At 32.8% G+C, this 22,064-nt stretch overlaps 1 pseudogene; it reads right to left on the bottom strand.

Annotated features, from left to right (window-relative positions):
• Positions 1-219: 219 nt before the first annotated feature.
• LOC142633556 (putative leucine-rich repeat receptor-like serine/threonine-protein kinase At2g19230) lies at positions 220-19,617 on the bottom strand (annotated as a pseudogene).
• Between the last annotated feature and the right edge of the window lie 2,447 nt (positions 19,618-22,064).

The following is a 22,064-nucleotide window of genomic DNA, read 5'->3' as shown; positions in this document are numbered from 1 at the left end:
AAAATAAATTCATTCGCAATAAAAATTGTGCATTATAAGCTATAGAAGAACTCCCCCCTTGTACTTAATTGAAAAACAGATCCAAACATGAAATTAAGTATATAAGAAGTTTTTGAAATACGAATGTAATTAATATATACTACATGTTTGCCATAGATGATAGAACATAATGCATAGAAGGAAGTACTTACCACAAACAAACAGAAAATTGTTTAAAAACTACCTAGCAAGGGCAGCAATATCTGATTCAAGCTCTAAAGAGGTCGTTATGAATTGATTGTTTGAAATTGTCATATTGCCCCCAGTCACCACCATTTGGCTTCCACCATTAGCCATCTCCAAAGCCAAAACATTCCTTTAACTCTGCACATACTTCACACATATCCGACCTTTGGATTGTCACTGGTGCTATGCATGACATGGCTATCTCCACAGCTTTCCAGGCAGAATTTATATCAAATTGTCCATGTAACCTTGGATCAATAATGTTTCGAATATCTCCACTTTCAATTATAGGATGAACCCAGTCAACTATGTGTGTGTTTTCTTCAAATCCTCTTATTATTGCTGGGCGGCCAGTGATTAGCTCAAATAGAACAATACCGTAGCTATAAATATCCGTTTTCTTGTTAAAGTTTCCAGATTTTTGAAATCTGTATGTAAAACACAAGTCATTAGCATTTTTTAACAATCCCAAAACTATGTAGATATTTTTTTCATTCTCTTAGATCTAGTCAACTAGCTACATTATATAGTTGAATGACTAATATTGTTGAATTTTACACTAAGTATGTAATGGTTGTTGGCAAGCAAACCTATAAACAACCTTGTTTAGGCCAAGAGCCTTGTAGTTTAATTGGAACTTCATGGTATTTTTAATGAAGATGTCCAATGTTCAATTCCTCTTCCCTATTGCAATTACTATTAAATTATAGACTAAAATGCAAAACTTACCCTCTAAGTTTCTTCAAAATTCATTTCAATCTCTAACTTTTTTTTGTTCATTTATGTCCTCTATCTAAGTTTCAAATTTATTCAATTAAGGGATTTCTGCCAAATGTTGTTAAAATTTTTTATTAAAAAAATATGGAAAATATTTTCAATCATTCGTTGAATTTTTATTAATTTTAAAAATTTGAAGAAAATTTAAAAAATTGTAAAATTAACCATAAAATATAACAAAAGTTGATAGAAAAGCCTTAATTAAATAAACTTGAAAGTTACAAGATTGAAATGAAAAAAAAAAAAAGTTAGAAGATTGAAATGAATTTTGGTGAAACATAAAGGGTGAGTTTTGCATTTTAGTCTAAATAATAAAAAATAAAAATAAAATAAAAACAACTCTAGCTAATGAAGTGAGTGTGAGTTGGAATTCTAATAGAATAATTTCTTGTAAAAATGCACATAATATCACAAACATTACCAGTTCAATTAAGACTTAAGCATACTCAATATATTTCTACTACACCAAAAGAAATCTATTACATCAAGTGTCAATACAACAAAATTAGACACAATATCACATATACAAGTTAAAAGTCCTTGCAACTTAAAAGTGGTAAATTATTGCAATAACTTATAATTATCGGTTGCAATTGAAACTTTAATATTTACTGCATTAGGAAAATTTATTGCAATAAATTAAAAAGAAAAAGAAAATCATTGCAATACCAATTATTTTACAATCTATTTCAATGACAAACATAAAGCAAGATAACTTGATATCAATTATTTTACTACTTATTGTAATGACAAATATGAAACAAATATTTATTACAACAAATATATGGTTGCAATAATTTAACTCAAATTATTTTTGCCTATTATTTAGAATCTATTGCAATAAGATTTAGAAGTAATAGCCTATTGCTATAATATATTCAAAATAGTAAATTATTTATTGTATTAACATATATATCATTCCATTAAAATTGTTATTAAAATATATAGTTTATTGCAACAAAATTTTTTGTTGTCCAAACCTATAATCTTAAATTTTATCGCAACACTTCGCATCAACTATTGTAATGATTTTATGTCATTGTACTGATTTTTTCTTCATAATAAACATATTTTTCTTGTAATGTTCCTTTTATGAAAAATGGGGATACTTAAGTAGTGAAAAATTTAAACATTCATGGTAGGTTAAGCAATACTATTTGAATTTATGTACACAAAATTATCATATATTCCATCCGTAGCTAAAAATTATATGGAATTCATTAAGTCTTGAATCTTACTCAGGATCAAGATATCCAAGTGTACCAACAAAACAACTTGACACATGAGAATCATTTTCAACTACAAAAGCCCTAACCTGTTATATTAAATTTTGTCGCAACACTCCACATCAACTATTGTAATGATTTTGATGTTATTGTAATGATTTTTTTGTTGTAATAAACATATTTTTCTTGCAATGTTACTTTTATGAAAAATGTGGATATTAAAGTAGTGAAAAATTTAAAGATTCATGGTAGGTTAAGTAATACTATTTGAATTTATGTACACAAAACTATCATAAATTCCCTTTTGTAGCTAAAAAGTATAAGGAATTCATTAAGTCTTGACACTTACTCAGGATTAAGATACCCAAGTGTACCAGCAGGACAACTTGACACATGAGAGTCATTTTCAGCTGCAAAAGCCCTAGACAACCCAAAATTAGCAATCTTTGCTTGCATCTTTTCATTTAATAAGATGTTGGAGGTCTTTAAATCTCTGTGTATTATTGTTGGCTTGCAACCATTATGTAGGTACTCCAACCCTAGAAGTCCAACAGTAAGCCATTATTAACATATTAATGCAAACAAAAAGATAGATATTAGAGAGAGAGATATAATCATTTGATTGATCTTTTCCAAACCATGTGCTGCATCCACCGCAATATGAAGCCTCTGATTCCAGGTCAAGACATTCATATTAGTAACTGCAACCAAAATGAATTGATTAATAGGTTTCAGTTGGTTTTTTTTTTTTTTTTTTTTTTTTTTTTTTGAAGATAGCTTGGTTTTGCAGTCAGACTAGAAAATAAATAGGCTAAAATGTTGACATGTAAGTATATACATAACATAGTTGAAAGAGTTATAAAATAGAGAAAAATTTTAAACATAGTATAAATTTATTATATAAACTTTATAAACTGATATAGCAATGAATGTATATGGTGTCTAAAACATAATAAATAAATGTCTAACTTACTTTTTTTTGTAATTGGTGATATATCAATTTGTAAAATTTTTGTAGTAAAATGTGTAGTATCATAATCATTAGCATAACCCTAAGATGTGTAGTAGAAATAAAACAACAAAAATTATTCTAAATTGCATGAAAAATACACATTTTATAAGCATGATATATTATCAAAGACAAATATTATAATATTGTGGGAGGCCAAAAAGCTTGATCCCTTTGGGCTTGGTTCGAGAAACAGTAAGGCCCAACTACTGATTCATTAAACTCAAGCAGGCCCAGGTAGATCGAAAGGGAGGGCTAACCGAAGAAGCAACTAGTATGAGGAAGTTGCTTAGAAAGAGACAGCCTAAAGAAATTGGGAAGTGATCAAAAAAAGCCGAGGATGTTGATTCGAGGAAAGTAGCAGTAGCCAGCTTGGATAAGAAGAAGGGGAAACTTCCTAGAAAAGCTAGTGTCACCTTCACATTAAATGCACTACACCAACTTGGTATGCTGCATTAACGGCTAAATGACACCTGAACAGTATCTCACAGCCTGTTATTTACCCAACACCACCTCAAAAGAAGGGAAAGAGTAGGATGAGACAAGTATCCAAGAGAAAGATCATCCATCATCTAGGTGGAGGGCCAGGATCGGAGCAATGAGACTATAAAGGGAAGGAGATCCTCCATGTACAGGGATTGGATTTAAAGAAAAAGAGAGAGAAAAAGGAGAGAATAGAATTTACTTGAGCTTAGTCCTATTTTTACTAAGTTTAAAGGCTCATCAACTGTTTCGAGGAAGAAGAAATAAAGAGAAATTCTTTTCATTTTCAATTTTCACCCAATCATTTGTTTTATGTGAATCCTTAGATAAGAATTATTGTTAAAAGTTCAACAGTTGACCAAGAAACTCATATCTACAAATAAATTGTTGTGGGCCATGATCCAAGTCCAATTCCTTTTTAGGTGTTCGGATTTTTAACCCATACAAATACATTGTAAAATAATTTGAAATAAATTGCAAAATGTCATTTAAATTTTCTGAAAATTTTAATAATTGGGATTTAATCATAAAAGGTATTTTACTTTTTCAAAAACCTTGGTAAAACTATGTTAATAATTCAATGTACTTAGAATGAATCACATAATAAAATTATGTCATACAACTTATAATACTTATATTGAGCCACTTAATCCGGCCACAATATGTATAACCCAAATTTATTTTTATATTTATTAATAAGCAATTTGGAATTAATACGTATAATATGTTCACTCTTGAAGATCTAGAAAACAAGAATGTAAAAACTTATCCTTTTCAAAATCATATAGGAAATTATTTTAACTTTCTTGATAAAGTTGTTGAGAAAGTGCTTATCAAAAAAAAAATCAAAAATAATGGATTAGATGTTCTTTACATACCACTATGATATCATTTTTCAAAGGCATACAACATAGAAAAATAATAATATATTTATTTTTGTTGGTAAACAAGTTTATTTACAATATTTCACATAACATGAAAACTACTACTGAAAAATAGAACTTATCATTATGAGCATAGGCTTAGTTTGGCATTGAAGCTTAAGAAAAAAAATTCCAATATATATATATTGATTATGCCTGTTGCTCGAAAAACCATAAGTCTATAGTGGTTCAACTTGTTAATAGGTGGTTGTACATATACTTATAATTTTAGTTTCTACAGCAACTAATTAATAAATGAGCAATTCGGACATATAATTTTGGGTAAAATATCATTTTCATTCTTAAACTATTACAAAAGTTTGTTTTTTGTCCCTAAACTTTCAAAAGTTCTATTTTTATCCCTAAACTTTGTAAAGCGTTCTGATTTTCGTCCTTCTATCTATTTCTGTTAGTTTTTTTGTTTTATGTGTCTTAATAGAGTGCTGATGTGGTATCTGATTTTGGAGAAATGATATGCCCACAACATTTTCACAATATTTTTATAACAAATTCTAAGTTGTAAGTTATTACTGATTGTTATTGTTAGGGAAAAAAAGTAATCTTAGTGTTAAGTTTAAATTTGAACAAATAACAACTAACCATCTATGATTTGTTGTAAAGATATTGTAAAATATTGTGGACGTAGCATCTCTCCTGATTTTGACTAATTTATTTTATTTAAAAAATATGGACACGTGGCAAAGATTTATTGGCTTACATTGGAAACCCATAATCCTTAAACTATGAAAACCCACCACCCTCACTCATTGAAAACTAGGGATGTCAATGTTCGACTCAACCTGCAAACACGACATGAACTCGACACGGGTTTTTGCAGGTTAGGGTTGGGCCTTAATGGGTTTGGGTCATAAACGGGTCAACCCGAAAGTAACACGATAAGAAATATGTCATAAGTGGGTCAACTCGCATAACTCACAATAGACACGTCAATTGATTTATGTTAACCCAAAATGACACACTTAGCATAACTCATTTAACTCGTATAATAAATAAATATTCATTTTATTTTAGATTTGTCAAATACCTTTTATATCCAACATATATTTTAAATTTAAAAAGAAAAGTGAGTAATTACAAAAACTTATAAGGGATATAATTTGGAAATTGAAACTTTACAAACCCTAGATCTCTAAACCCTATAAACCCTAAATCTCTAAACCTTCTTATAAATATCTAATTTTTTTTTTCAGCCATACTACTCATTCTACTATCTAATAGTCTCATGCCCAATTCTCAAACTCAAAGTCCCAAACCGGTTACTTCTCTCACTCTCTCTCTCATGTGTTTAGTGAGTTATAGAATTAAAGAAAACTGTTTCTTGGTGTTTCAAAATTCTGCAGTAATTTTTTTTTTTTTGCATAATGTTTTTCTTCTATATACTTTGAACCCATGTGTTATTATTAATATATGAGATATATTAATTGTTGATTGAGGCCATGGCTATAGCTTTTGTCTTGTGGCGTGTTTTTTTTTTTTTTTTTTTTTTTTTTTTTTTTTTTTTTTTTTTTTTTTTTTGTATTAGTGTTGGACATCGTCTACATATCTTGCAAGTAGGTTTATTGAGATAGTTTATAAACTAAAATCTATGATGATAATTGTACTTATAGTCAGGATTAGCCTACTGTTTGCTTCAATTCTTTCAATAATGATATTTAGCATTTGGCAAGTTCTAAGGATATTATATTTTTGTTGAACATGTTATTTTATTTTTGTTAAACTATGTTATTTTGAATTTGGGTTGAAGTGTATGCGCTTATTTTGGAGTGTAAAGAACTTATTTCTAGATGAATGTTATATTTTTGTTGAACTATATTATTTTGAATGTAGGTTGAAGACTTGAAGTGTATGCACTGCTTTTGGGATGTAAAAAAATATATTTCTAGATAGATATTTTATATATACTATTATTTAAGGGGTTTTTCCTGTTTGGATTCCTCATTTTTTTTAGTTCAAAAATCTCCTTATACCCCTATGTTTAAGTAGAGATAAAACTACAGGACAATCTGGTAAAATTGCAATTTTAACTCCCACTAAAATATTACTTAAAAAATAAGACCACTTTCCTGTTAATTTTCAAATTATATTATTCGCTTATAAATTAAATTTTCAAAATAAAAATTATATATATAAAATTTAAAAAAAAAAACACAATTTTTTTTTTTTACAAAATAGAACCACTAAAAATAAAGCCTCATTGCACGCGCTAAGCGCGTGCGATGAGGCTAGTTTAATATTATGCAGGTTGAAATGGGTTGTGTTACATTCGTGTCAACCCAACATGACTCGTTTATTAAGTGGTAAGTGGGTCAAATGAGTTGGATTAAGTCAACTCGCCTTATTAACAGGTCAGGTTAGGATTGAAGGATTATAAAATGATTATTAAATGGGTCAGGTTAAGGTTTAGCCATTTAGTTAAATACCTCTATCTTGTCACAACATGAACTCGACATGCTAACTCGAATTGACACCCTGCTAGAACCTATGATTTGTTGTAAAAATATTGTAGATGTAGCATCTCTCTTGATTTTGACTAATTTATTTTATTTAAAAAATATGGACACGTGGCAAAGATTTATTGGCTTACATTGGAAACCAAGAATCCTTAAACTATGAAAACCCACCACCCTCACTCATTGAAAACCTCAAACCGGTGTCCCTAATCGCCATTAGTTTCTGCCGTTGTCGAAGTTACATAGTGCTAAGTGCTTATCATGTGCCGCAAGCCAACCAAATTTATTAAGGCCACTCAAGTACAACACGTAGTTCGTCAATGTGTGATGGAGTCTTCAACAATAGACACTAGGGACCACTAAATCAGTCTGTATACAATATCCAATGGAGTCTTCAAGAAAAATGTTTGATGGAGTCTTCACAATAGCACAACAACCCCAATAAACCCATACCCGTCAAGCTATAGAAACGGTATATAACTATATATACATTCAATAAAGCTATAAAGTAAAAAATAAACAAATTTTACCTTATAAGGGAGTGATTAAACGTCTAGAACATTGAAGCTATTTTGCTGATTTTGGTCACCGATTGGGCTATTGTGGTGGAGCTTACACAGTGAAAAAGGTTTCACGAATGGAAGGAGTGAAGGTCTAGGGAGTGAAAGGTGATTTTGGCCTTTTTTTTTTTTTTTTTTTTTACCATGTGAGCCAATAAGTCTTCGCCACGTGTACATTTTTTTTAAAATAAAATAAATTAGTCTGAATCATATACCACATTAGCACCTTGTCAAGACACGTAAGACAAACTAATGGAAACAAGCAAAGGGACAATAATCACAACATTTTGCAAAGTTTAGGGACAAAAATAAAACTTTTAAAAGTTCAAAGATGAAAAACAAACTTTTGTGATAGTTTAGGAACGAAAATAGTATTTTACCTTAATTTTATAACAGACTCTTTAATTTGTATATTTAAAAGGAAATCACTAAAATTTATTATAGAATAATCATAAATAATTTTGGGATATAAGAAAATGTCAATTAATATTAAGGTTGTCAAAATCGGAATTCTACGTAAGATTGTTGAAGGTAGGTGAGATCATAGATTGTAGGATCGGATCATGATCCATAAGATCCTACATATTTTCATATTTAAAGCAAAAAACATGCTGATAATGGCTTTTTATATTGAATAATCACATAAATTATAAATTCATCCAAAAAAAACTTAGATTTGCATCATATGATGTAATTTGCATGTCATACATTGCTAAGTCTATACTAACGAAAAAAATATATTTAAGTTTAGATCCAATGTATCTAAAAAGTTTAATAGATATTTAATTAGCAACCAAATACCAAAATATTTATAAAAAAATATGGACATATTTTCCAAGTTCTAAGTTCCAAGTTTGAAATCCAAAATAATTTAGCAAATAGAAACTAACTAACTATAATATGAAATCCAAAAGCAAGAAGAATAATAAGGTGAAATGAACATTTAATTATTCTCATTCTAAGGTTCTTATAACCACTATCCTAAATTCTTAATCATCATAATTTATTTCATCATCTATGTAGACATTATATATTTGTATGCTAGAACTGCAAAAAACATTAAGATACAATTTCACACACCATTATTCAAGTTATACTACTCAGCAACAATTATAGAGGATGCTCAAAAAAATCAATCAATCAATATAAGAACACAAGCATAACTGATAAAATTATATATAAAAAAATATTTTAGTAATATTAACTAAACAAATTTAACAACATTATAACTTAAAAGGTAGTAAAGCTAACATCAAATTTTTCATTTAGAAATGATGAAACATTCCTTCATTATGATTACAACTGAACTAGAAACTAGAAAACATTTGTTTAAGTTAATATAATTTTATAAAATAAAAATAAAAAGTCATACCATCAAAACATAAAAAATAAAAAACCCTTAAAACTTCATCAAAACAAAAAATTTATCCTATAAAAAAAACCAAAAAATTTATATTTTTGGTAGTATCGGTAGGATCTCATACGATCCTACACGATTCTACATACGATCTTATCATTTTTATGATCCTAGCGCGATCCTACAAGTTTTGGTGAGGTGAGATCATAAAATCGTGCAATCTTACGATCTAGATCGCGATTTTGACAACTATGAATAATATCATTTTAAAAGATCATAAATGATTAAGTTAAAATATAATTAAAAATTTTATTTTTTATTTTATTGATCTATTATGTTAATACTAAATATGTTTTATATTGTGTTCCTAACATACTTAACAAAAGTCAATTTAATTTAATTTTATTTTTTACAGAACCAACGAACTGCAATTATATATGAAAATTAATTGTATCAAAGCCTTCCCCTTCACTTATCATACTTTTGATCAATCATAAATGAATCACCATAAACATTATCATGTGTATACCAATATACCTGATAAATGCTGTTGTAGGTTTCCATTAGCCATGTATTGATAAATGAGTGCCTTGCATTCACCTTCATCACAGTACCCAACGAGAGAGACCAAGTTTCTATGATGAACTATCATTAAGAGTTGTGCCTGTATTAATGGATCAAATCAAAACCAAAAAGAATTTGTCATATTAACAACTTACAATATATTGTAACATATTTTGTTGTTGTAGCAATGTAGCATTATTCATTTCAAATAATTGAAGAAAATATAGCACTCATATTTCTAACCTCTGCTTGAAATTCTTTATAGCCTTGCTTTGATGATGGAGACAGCAACTTAATAGCGACCTTAGTTTCATCTTTTAGAATGCCCAGATAAACTTTTCCAAATCCTCCTTCTCCGACAATGGTTTGAAAGCTATTAGTCATTTCCACAACCTCGGGGTAGCTATATTGTCGATTCTTTGATTTGATATTGGATTCTTTAGCCATTTCTGTGGGTGAAGGATTACATGTCACACCCCAAAAATATAAAAATAAGTATAAATATAAAAATAGAATTAAGAAAATTGAGAAAGGAAATATGTATTCCTTCAATCTGCAATCCCCTAATTAGAATTAAGAAAATTGAGAAAGGAAATATGGGTACATCAAATACTAAACTCTAATGCCACTCCCACCTCTCGTAACTCTAGAAACCCTAGTCTATACCCAAACAACTTCTTCATTGCTATAAAAACTGCATGGTGAACAAAATCCAACGTCACCCTAAAATCAAGCTTCTTTTAGAAAATCTAACCACGTGAAAGTTGGTTGGAACCAAGTACAATTGGGATTCTTGTATTCACTTATATAGCCCAATATATTTAACCAAGTAAATATTCAATGTTTTGATTCATAACACGCTCACACAACACATTTATCCACTAATCAAATTCACATGATCATTCTTATAGAGTTGCCTCACCCTATTATTTTCCCTAAAAATAAATAAACAAATAAATAAAAACTTTGAGATTATGAGTTAATTTAGGAATAATGACGTAAGAAATGTCCTTGAGAATTTTGACTCTGTAGAGTAGTCCCTTTAGAAGTTAATTTGGTTCTTTATATTTCAAGATTTCATGGTTGTAATGAAAACTTTACAAATTAATCGTTTAATTTGCTTTAAATATGTTATGAAATGTTTCACTTGAATTAGGAGACACTACAAAGAAAAACACGGCTATAACTACTAAAATGTGGCTATAGGTCCATTTGGTCTATAACCTCGTTTTAAGATGTGGCCTATACACAGGGACTATAGGTTCGACAAGTCTATAGCCGCGTTTTTTTTTAAACATGGCTATAGGTCCATTTGACCCTTTTTTTTTTTCTTCCCTGTCCTCTTCTTTTGAACATAGCTAGATGTACAGGTTAGACATGTTGATACTTCACTAACTCTGGTGTTTGAACTGGTTAGAGGCATGACAACCTTACCACTATGGATTGTAATAACAATTATAGAACCAGATGATAAAGAAATACATACCTCTTCTTCTCCTTTTGTGGATAGCCAGAGCACAAAAAATGAACAGAATGATGAGGATTATTATGGATGTTGCAACAAGTACAACATTAAGCTCCTTTTTCTTCGTTTTCTTATAGGGAACTGAGAGAACAAGATCTTGATTTTCGCCAAGACTTGCATATAGGTAATATGATATGGTAAGTAAGTTTTGTAAATGATGCTGATATACAGAATTGCCTTTGCAAATACAAATTAAAAGGAATCAGATTTACGAAACAGATGAACAAATGAGTATAAAGTTTTGGTAGTCTTTTGGCATGTTTAGAAGTTAGAACAACTAAGTATAGAAAAATGGAATAATTCAATAAAAACTAACCTCAAGACTAATGATCCATCCCTAGATTTCTGTATAAGAGCCTCTGGGACCGAACCCTTTAGATTATTCCCTCTTAAATTACTTCAAATATGGTGTAAAATAAAATAAGTCATTTCCTAACCCATAAATTTAGGTTTATAATTAATAATAAACTCAATAACTTACAGGATCTTCAAATTTGGCAGTTGTGCTAAAAATTCTGGTACATTTCCAGTCAGGTTATTGTATGATAAATCCCTGAAATATGTTGGGGGGGAGGGGGGGGGGGGCGGGGGTAAGTTGATATTTAACAATAATATTGGGCAAAAATGTCGTTCGATACGAAGGTAAATTATTTCATTTGAAAATAATTATTAGATATTTCTAAAGTACTTACCACATCATAATATTATCATAACACACAAATAACAGATTCTACTATTATGCTAATTAATTATATGACTCAATATTATGAAAGAAAATAGGAATACCACAACGTCGTATTCAATGAGTACTGAAGAATCCTTATTCTTTTTAATTTGTTCTCCCAACCTCACTTATAGGACTTGCATATAAAGCTTAAAGCTTTGTCCTCAACAACCATACATTTGATTAATGGACTCGCATATAAAAATCAATACTTTGTCCTTGACAATTAGGGCAGACTTTAGGCGTGGGCCACTTAGACCATTGCCAATGATCACATTTAAAAGTTCCTATAACAATCACTATTCTTTTTCTTCCCCATCCCCAACAAAGCCCCTAATATTATATATGTCAATAGACGACAAATAGTAGGTGACAAAATCAAGGAAGTCAATACCGTATCGGAGGTTGTACCGGTTTGGTCTACGGTACGATATATTTCGGATACGGGTCAATACCGGTGTACCGTTTCGAATTTACCGCTAAAAGAAAACCGAGACAGAGAGAGAGAAAGAGAAAGTAGCAGTGATGCCAGAGAAAGAGAGAGGAGAAGAAGAAGAAGAAGAAGATGAAGATGAAGGAGCAGCAGCAGCCAAATCAGTCCACGACCCCGACTTGAGGTCGAGAATGTCGAGATCGTCGCCGCCTCGCTGGTGGAAGGTGAGAGTGACAAAAAAACATAATTTTTTTTCCGGTCCGGTATGCATTTACTGGCCGAAATCTGAAATTTTCCTCCGGTATGGCCGAAATGACCCGGTATAACCGGTATATTTTCCGGTACGAAACAACCTTGTTTCTGTACCGGCCAAGGTGCCAGAACGGTAAATACCGGCCGTACCGGCCGGTACAGTACGAAACAGACTTCCCTGGACAAAATAGGCGACGAAATTGTTTGTCACCTAATGTAATTGGTGACAAAACTAAGAGCTCTAGCTACAAAACATTTCGTCAGCATAAATCTTATTTGTTGTAGTGATAGAAATTCAACCAAATTGAAAATCTATGTGGCCAAAAAAATCAAAATTTTGAGTCCCAAATCATAATTGACAATCAATTTCAGCTAACAATTCGTGGTTTCAATTTTTGTAAGCCATTCTTGCAAATAGTAGATAATTAAAACTCATTCTACCAAGTGACCACTCATCAAAACAGTCTCTCTCTCTCTCTCTCTCTCTCTCTCTCCCTCTCTCTCTCTCTCTCTCTCTCTCTCTCTCTCTTAACATCAAAATTAAAATTAGGAATTAAATTTGAACTTTTCTTCACCATACACCACCTAATTACCCAAGGTGAATTAAATTCAATTTGAAAAATAATAACAATAAATTTTCATCTCTTTTTTTCTGCTAAATTTTACACTTGAAGCATACTATTTTAATTCTCTGTCTGAAATTACTTTTACTTTGATTAGTATTAATTTATCAAATTATGTAATTTGACTTGGTTAATTTGATCCTATTGGATGTTATGTAAAGTTATGTACGATAGTGATTTTGCAAAATTAAATTTTATTGTTTCACGCTTTAAAATTTAATTTATTAATCTCATATTTTTGCAAAATTCATTTCCTCAAATAAGTGGATTTGTCTTACTCTCAATTAAAAAGGAAATATGCACAGGCTATATACAAAAATATAATTAATCATTTTTCATTTTAGAGATAAAAAAAATTTATGTGCGTGAATAAAAAAATAGTATAAATAATTAATTAATTAGTAAAAATTATTTGGTAGATATTTAATTTTTTTTTTTTTAAATGCTCCATTTAAAGTTGTGGAATTACTATCTCTCAAACTGTATGTAGATTCATGGAGAATTTACCAAGAGTCTATTCATATAGATGTTAAGAACCTTGAGATACACTCCAGCCCAAAAACTCAAGTTATCATTTTTCCACATGTGGACCCACAGCATAACTGAATGCCAAAAAAAATAAAATCCGATTTTAGTTATTACTTACAAGTATTGTAGTGCTGTGAGGTCGGAGATTGATGGCGCTATCTTCCCCGTCAATTTGCTTGAGCTTAAGTACCTGCTTGTAATTTACCAAAGATGAATTAAAGAGTTGGTGTCATTGCCAGAAAGAGTATATTCATATTCTCTCTCCCTCTTTCTCTTTCCCTCTTAGACTTACATAAGAGCTTGTTCCCCCTTAAATTTCTGAAATTTATAAAAAGATATGTACAAGTAAACATTTGGGCATATGTTGGGGCATTCATCTATTAAATTGAAGCCAACCTTCAGAATTTACAATTTCTTTTGAAATGTGACCAACTCCATCTTATATAATTCTTTAATGGTGCATTTTAAAAAATTCCAGCTATTTTTATGATAGTCGGTAGTCCAGCTATAGTAGCTGGACTAGGACTATCATAATGGATCCATATTCTAGGAATTTGTTATCTTTAGAAAATAAATATAATGATGGAATTTGTGTTGGTTTCATATGTCTTGGAAGTGCACTCACAGTGAAATGATCCTGAGAGTATCATCTGAACTGCATGTCAAATTACTCCATGAATATTGATGTGGAACACATGGGTCGCCTTGCCAATCGTCTCTAGAGATCGTGTACGTTTGTTTAATGTACATGATAGCAGCAACTATTGTTTGCAACAAATATTACGAGGTTATAATCATTCTTTTTTCTTTTTTTTTTAGAAATAATTACAATATGCTGTTAATCCGCAGCTCGAACTCTTTCCTCTCTAGATCCACATGTACTTTGTACATGGGGAGGTGTCAATTCGGCTACAAGACCTTTGGCAGGTTATAATAATTCAAGATAAAAGAATACGAAAGGAAAGAAAAACAAAGTTGTCACAACCATATATCTTTTTTTCTCAAATTAGTTTAGAGCTAAACTTTTTTCTTTAAACTTACCATCTCTTGGGTCGCTCGGTTTATACGGGAGGGAAATTACGTTATAGACCTCAAATGCATTGAGGATGGGGGGAAGACCAGACTCTGTTGTTGCATTAATAGAAAAACTAAAACCCCCTTCAAATGGTTGTCCATTTTGGGGGCATATGGACAGCGGCTTTAAGTATTCAAGAGTTATAGGTTCTGAGGTGTAGTTTCCGCCCCCCACATCAATAATGAATTCTCTCTTCTTGCCTTGCGTAGGCTTAGCAATCTCAGCAAAGTGAAAGCAAACATAATATTTACAACCATTGTATGGATTATTAGTTCCATAATAAGTTAAGGCATTGTAACCACTAGGTGGTTGAACGGCAGTTCTCAACACTTGTGCTGGTAGTTGATAACTATCATTGCTGTCATGAGTGTCAATAACTGAGGAGGTATTGATTGGAACCCAGTTTAACAACGTACTACGAGAAAGCCATAAGCGATCATAAACATCGTCCTTGTACCTAGGACAGACAAAAGCATTTGTCATTTTAAAATTTTGCAGAAACGTAATTCCAAGTTCTTAAAAAAAAAAATATTGTCAAATGTATGACTTACAATTAATTAGTGACACATCAATTTATAGGACTAATGTAGTAAAATTTGTGGCACTTACTCTTAAATTTAGTCTAAAACCAAAAATATATTTAAAAAGAAAACAACTATAGCTGATTCACTTGTTTATCTTCTCAATAATAATAATAATAATTCACCTGATTAACTCCACTTGACTTGAGGCGCCAATGTCTAATCGCGAGCCAAAACTTAGTGCTCCGAAATTAGTTGGATAAATGGACTTGCTCAAAGGACGTAATTCCAAGGCAGAAATGAAGGGTATTCCAGACCCCGTGTTTATCAAACAAACACATATGGAATCAGACAAGGGAACATGAATGATATCCGGAAAAGTTTCCCAAGGAGGATAAAACTGATTTAACTCGCTCAAACTCACTGTGGTCCAAAAATTAACCCCAACGTATATGTCAAACTTTGGAGGTTGATTCTCGTTGTCATAATTCCCATAAAAAAAGAAAGCCCTGATAAGATAGTTACTGTTTTGCCTTGTTCAGGTTTCAAGGTGTAACAATTTTTTGTTCCTTGCGGGAAGCTTCTCAGATTTTTTATTTGCCGTACATAATTAGGAGACGCCATTAAAGAGTAGTACTCAGGGGATATGGCGTTATTTGTCCCAGTATCTATAAAACCCGAATCTGACTTGTAAAATATACCGGTGCCTTCATCCAAGTAATCGCTGGTTGCCCCACAATCGATGCTTATGAAACCTACAAATTTTATGCCGAAGAAGAAAGAGATATAAAATTTTATAGATGCCAAATTGCCAATCAATATGATTAAAGTCTAGTAGAATTCAATTCGAAATTCAACATAATTAAAAAAAAATAAAAATAAAAAGTGGACTAGATTAAGCCCCTATCATTTCTTTTGGAAAACGCCAACTCTAACCAAGCACTAAACCACCGCCACAAATCCAATTGGTTTTACGGCCCATGCGTCCAAGAGGGTGGATCTATGGAGGATATGAGGTAAAACTAAAAAAGAAGAGTTGGGGTTTTGAAATGAAATTGTGTTGTTGCTTAGATTCCTCAATTAAATCATTTTAAGTGATCATTTAATCCACGTTAGGTGCGCCTAGCAGTGTCAAACCATTTTAACAGATGGGATGGTGGTCAAATTGCACAAAAAAAAGAATATATATATATATATATAACCAGTGCTCTAGGAATTTTTCCTAGGATAATGATTACAAAACTTAAAGTATACAAAATCTTATAGAAAGAAAACTTGATTATATTAAAATAAAATAAAAACTTCAATACATAAATTTTTATAATTTTCTTCTACTAAGAGAATAAAAAAAAGGGACTACTAATAGATAAAAATGAGAACTAAAAATATTGAGATGCTAAGTTGCACTGGTACAAATATGATATAAGTACAGGTACAAGAGTTTGGCATTTTTTCAAAAATTAGACTAAAATATGTTTGGGGTGCGAATATTAATAAATATATATAGGTATATTTTAAATACTTTGAAAATAATTTATGTTTATTTGAGGTTTTAAAATAAAGTAGCAAACTAACAACAATAAAATCCTTGAAAGCATATCTAAAACTATAATTTATGTTTATTAAAATTGATAAATAAATAAATTATCCGAATATAATGTCATTCCTCAAATATAAAAGCACTAAGACTATAAAAAGGCTAACCAAATTAATTACCAAATGCTATTTTTTTAGAAGAAGAAAGAAAAAAAAAATGATATTGATTAAATGCATTGTCATTGTTAAGGGTTTTTAAAAAAAAAATTTAAAAAGGGGTACTGATTGCTTTCCTTAAAAAAAGAAAAAGAAAAAGAAAAAAGAGGTATGGTTAAGACTTGGCCACACTGAACTGATAGGTAAGTGGGAATAAGACTAGAGTTTGAAAAGTTACTTTGAAACTTAATAAAATCACGGGGGCAGGCAAACAAAATGAAAAGGGTAAGTAAAACCAACTCAATGTGGTCTCTTGTCTTTGACGTGGATGTAAGTAGGAATGGCAACGGGTCGGGTTCGGGCCGGGTTTTTGCATATCCTGACCCGACCCACGGGCCAAGACCCAAAACCCGGACCCGACCCGAATAATAATCAGATTTTTTTCTCGGAACCCAGACCCGCCCCGCCGGGCCCCACGGGGCCCATTTAACTTATTGGGCCCAAATTTTGCCCAACCAAAAAAATAAGATTCAACCACAACTCAAACCTATCTGTCTTCCATCAATCTCACGTGTTACCCATTAATTTCCCAATCCAAAAACCAAACTCATCCAATACAATTACAATTACAATTACAATTCAATTCAATCAGAAACTCTCCCACCCCACTATACAAAGAACAATCACAACAATTTGAAGCATGGGATTCTGATAAAAAAAGAAAATCACTACTTTACCTCTGAAAGAATCAATCAAATTTACATCACAATCAAGTTTTTTTTTTTTTTTTCCTCGGGCTGGTCTTGATTTGATTCAACGCCACGGGTACACAAAAACCGTGATGCGAGGCGAGGCCGCGACTTCGAGGCCGCGAGGCGAGGCCGCGAAGTCTGCGGGCTGAGGCGAGGCGAGACGGCGAGGCCGAGAGGCGAGGCGAGGCGAGAGGGCTGTCTGCTGAGGCGAGGCCGCGAGGCAAGAGGGCTGTGTGCTGAGGCAAGAGGGCGGCTGGCGAGAGGGCAGGGCTGAGTGTGAGAGAGGCAAGAGGGCAGGGCTGAGTGTGAGAGAGGCGGCTAGCTGAGTGTGTGTGTGCAGTGACAGTGAGTAGAGAGTAGAGACTAGGGTTTCAATACAAAATCAGAAAAAAAAAAAAAAATATATATATATATATAAGGGGTATTTTAGTAATGTAATATACCGGGTATTTAACCGGGTATTTATCCGGGTCGGGTCTGGATTTTTTTGATAAAACCCGGACCCGACCCGGACCCGCTTCGGGTTTTTTTTTTTTAAATCCATACCCGACCCTATTCTTTATCGAACCGGGTAAAACCCGGCCCATTAGGGTCGGGCTAGACTGGGTATCCGCGGGTCAGATTTAAATTGCCATCCCTATGTAACATTACATTATTATTATTTTTTTTTTTTTTTGTTGAATCAAAATTATTGAAATTCTCAAGTTAGCGTATTCAATAACTTTTTGTAGTTCATCAAAAAAGAAAAAGAAAAACTTTTTTGTAGGGTAGACAAAAGTCACAAAACATATTAGTTTAAAAATAATTATATATATAATTACCTTTTTTTTGCAAGTATAATGAACACCCTAGCGACAACGGCAGAACCACGAAGAGAGAGAGAGAGAGAGAGAGAGAGAGAGAGCACAACCACAACCTCCTTGAGAAGTCACATGATACAAATATATTGTCTAAATCACAAAAGATAAAACCCCCTTTTCTAAACCACAACTGAACTAGCTAGCCTCTCTACCCAGAGAAAGTACAAAGGAATTCTCATGTTCACAGAGAGATGCGTGTTAATGTCCTTCACTTCCTCTTTCCATTTCCCAAATGATAATCATGGTGCTTCGTATTTTGGGTGCACCACCAGACTTTCTGTTAAGGGCGTGGTAAGCAAATGTTTGACGGTAATTTTTGAATTAAGACCTTAGAAAATTGCGTTGTGAAAACATGATCTTTGTTTTAAAATTGGGGTTTACAGAAAAGCTATCAATACCTCTAAATTTGGAACTCTGTTTTTTCGCGTTTGGGAAAACACAATTTATTAGAAATCGTGGGGCCAAACACTGGTGTTTTTGCGTTTTTCACTGAGAATGCGTGTTTGGCCCGCACAATCACAGGGCCAAACGGGCTCTTATGGATATATGCATGAATGTGTAATGTTACTTTTGATATCACTTTTGAGAGTGAGAAAGGAATTTAAAAAAAAAAAAAAAAAAAAAAAAAAAAAAAAAGACCAATTAATGTATTACAAACTACATTTCTAGTCTTCTAGATGTGAATTGTTTTATATACACTAGGTATTCTATTTTCACATTGAATGTGAGATAATCAAAAGCATTTGGCCTCGCAGTAGCTAAGGCATCAACTTAATTTTTATGTCAAAGCAAGCATTTTAGTCCATGAAGAAAGGAGAGAGAGAGAGAGAGAGAGAGAGGTGAAGAACTGACTGAGATTTCATGCTTAATTACGTACCAGGAGTTTGATCAACGAGTCTTCTTCTAGCATGTTCAGTACTATCTCCTTTAGCTAACTTCAAATTGTCAAGAATACTAATCAGCAAAACAAACACAAGCCATGCTCTCAAAACCATTATCGACTCTAAGGCATCATGCATGCTGATTTGTATTGGCATATTATGCTAGTCACCAGGAAGATAAGTAGTACTTCATTACTTTTTAAGGCATAGGAATTGGCTTAGGTCCAGTGCATAGGAGCACTAGACTCGTAGAGATGTTGACATGTGTCAAAATCTCAACAGGTCCAGAGTTCCTATACATGAGACTCCATCCTTACAAGGTAGCATATCGTGCACTCGACATATATGTTGGGTCTCTCACACACAGACAAGTCCCATAGCATGTGGGGTCTGCCTCTATGTGAGAGACCCAGCATATATACCGGGTACAAGATATGATATTTTCATCCTTACATTACGGCATAAGCTATGGGGGGCCCGCCTCTATATGAGAGACCCGGCATATATACCGGGTACAAGATATAATATTTCCATCCTTACGTTACGGCATAAGTTATTTGTCTGCGGGACTTGTCTGTGTGTGAAAGACCCGGCATATATACTGGGTACAAGATATAATTTTTTCATCCTTACATTACGGCATAAGTTCTTTGCAACAATGACTAAAGCCTTTGTTTTTTAAGCCAACATACTTTCGTGTTCAAAAGAAAGGGGGAAGGGAGAGATACCATTGACACAAAGGAAAAGGATACTTTGAAAATTATATTAAAAGTAGAATGAAGAAAAAGTATGAGTGATTTTGTATTTTCTTCTTAGTGTCATTTTCTTATCTCTTTCTTCTCCATTTGGGGGGGAAATGGACTCAATAGAAAATTCCACTTCATTTTATTTTCTTTCCTTCACAAAATAATTATAAAAAAAATAAAATAAAAAAAAATCTTATTTTACTCTCTTCATCTTATATCATCTCTCTCTCACCCTGACCAAACTTAGAGCATCCACACCAGCTCCTCCATTTTACACATTCACTTTTACACTAAAAACCCACTTTTTTCTATTTTACACATTTAATTTTACAAAACCTCCACATCAGTTCATCTATCCTACCCTCCTTTTTAATTAAATAATTAATTTTCTTTAATATTTTATTATTTTACACCAACTAACTCTTAAATTACCGCTCTCTCTCTCTCCCCCAGCTCATTTCTCACTTTTGCTCTCTCTTTCTCCAAACCCATCTCTCAGACTCTCCCTCTCCCTCTCCCTCTCCCTCTCCATCAACTACCTCTCGGATCACCACCTCAGATCAGCGTCCGTGAGTCTGATCGGCGAGCTCAGATCACCATCCGCGAGCTCCGATCGGCGATCTAAGAGCGATCGGAGCTCGCGGATCGGCAATCGGAGCTCTTGGAGCTCGCGGATCGGCGATTGGAGCTCTCGGATCGGCGATCCGCGAGCTCCGATCGCGATCCGCGAGCTCCGATCGCCGATCCGCGAGCTTCGATCGCGATCCGCGAGCTCCGATCGTCGCTCCGCGAGCTCCGATCGTCGCTCCGCGAGCTCCAATCGCCGATCCTCGAGCTCCGATCGCGATCCGCGAGCTCCGGTCGCCTATCCGCCAGCTCCGATCCAGCGTCTGCCAGCTTCGATCCACGGCAAGACCCACGAGCTCCGACCAGTCAAGCACCGATCCATGTTTGTTTGTGTATGTCTGTGTTTTTTTTTTTTTTGAGCAAAGTTTATATCTGTATATTCTGTGTTGAGAAAAAGATGAGAGGATGAGTCTGTTGCAAACGGATCAGAGAGAGAAAAAAAGGAGCAAAGGAAAATCATAAAATATTGTATAAACGAGCTACAGTAACCGTGTATATTTACACGGTACTGTAGCTCGGGGATGGGTTTACACTATTTTAGCCAGTTTTAGCTCTACTGATGTAGCTCAAAATGTGTAAAATTGAAAAAAATTTGCATTATACATGATTTTAGATACACTGATGTGGATGCTCTTAATAGGAATGAACTATAACTATCAAGTCATTGCGTAATATGAGGATCCTAATTGAGAATAACATTTATTAGACCCAATTAAGTCATATAAGAATAAGGGCTCCACTTCAGGAAAACAATTGCAAATTGAATAACGTGCATGTCGGATTGATAGCCCCAGTTTGGCGAAAAATATATCTTGTACCCGGCATATATGCCGGGTGTCTCACACAGGGGCGGACCCCACAGTGTGTGGGACCCGCCCCTGTGTGAGTGACCCGGCATATATGCCGGGTACACCATATACCGCCTCCCAGTTTGGGGGTAACCGCTAAAGTCAATTTAAGTGCTGACGTTTTCTTCCTTCATGTGACTTGTCTGCAACTTTTTTTTTTTTTTTTTTTCAGGAAAACAATAAAATATGAAATAAACTTAACCTCAACACAAATTTCTAAGAAAAAAAAAATTAGCCATAAATTTGGTTGCACTTTAATTTTGTGTCAAGCGTACTTCTAATTAATAACTATACTATTATTTTGTAGGTTTCTGTTTGTTCAATTGATAAAACATCTTGTGGCATCATAAGTTTAAAACTATCTCTTAAAAAACAAAAGTAC

Source organism: Castanea sativa, chromosome 5, assembly GCF_040712315.1.
Source record: "Castanea sativa cultivar Marrone di Chiusa Pesio chromosome 5, ASM4071231v1".
Taxonomy (NCBI): Eukaryota; Viridiplantae; Streptophyta; class Magnoliopsida; order Fagales; family Fagaceae; genus Castanea; species Castanea sativa.
This window is presented reverse-complemented; position numbering and strand designations above follow the sequence as displayed.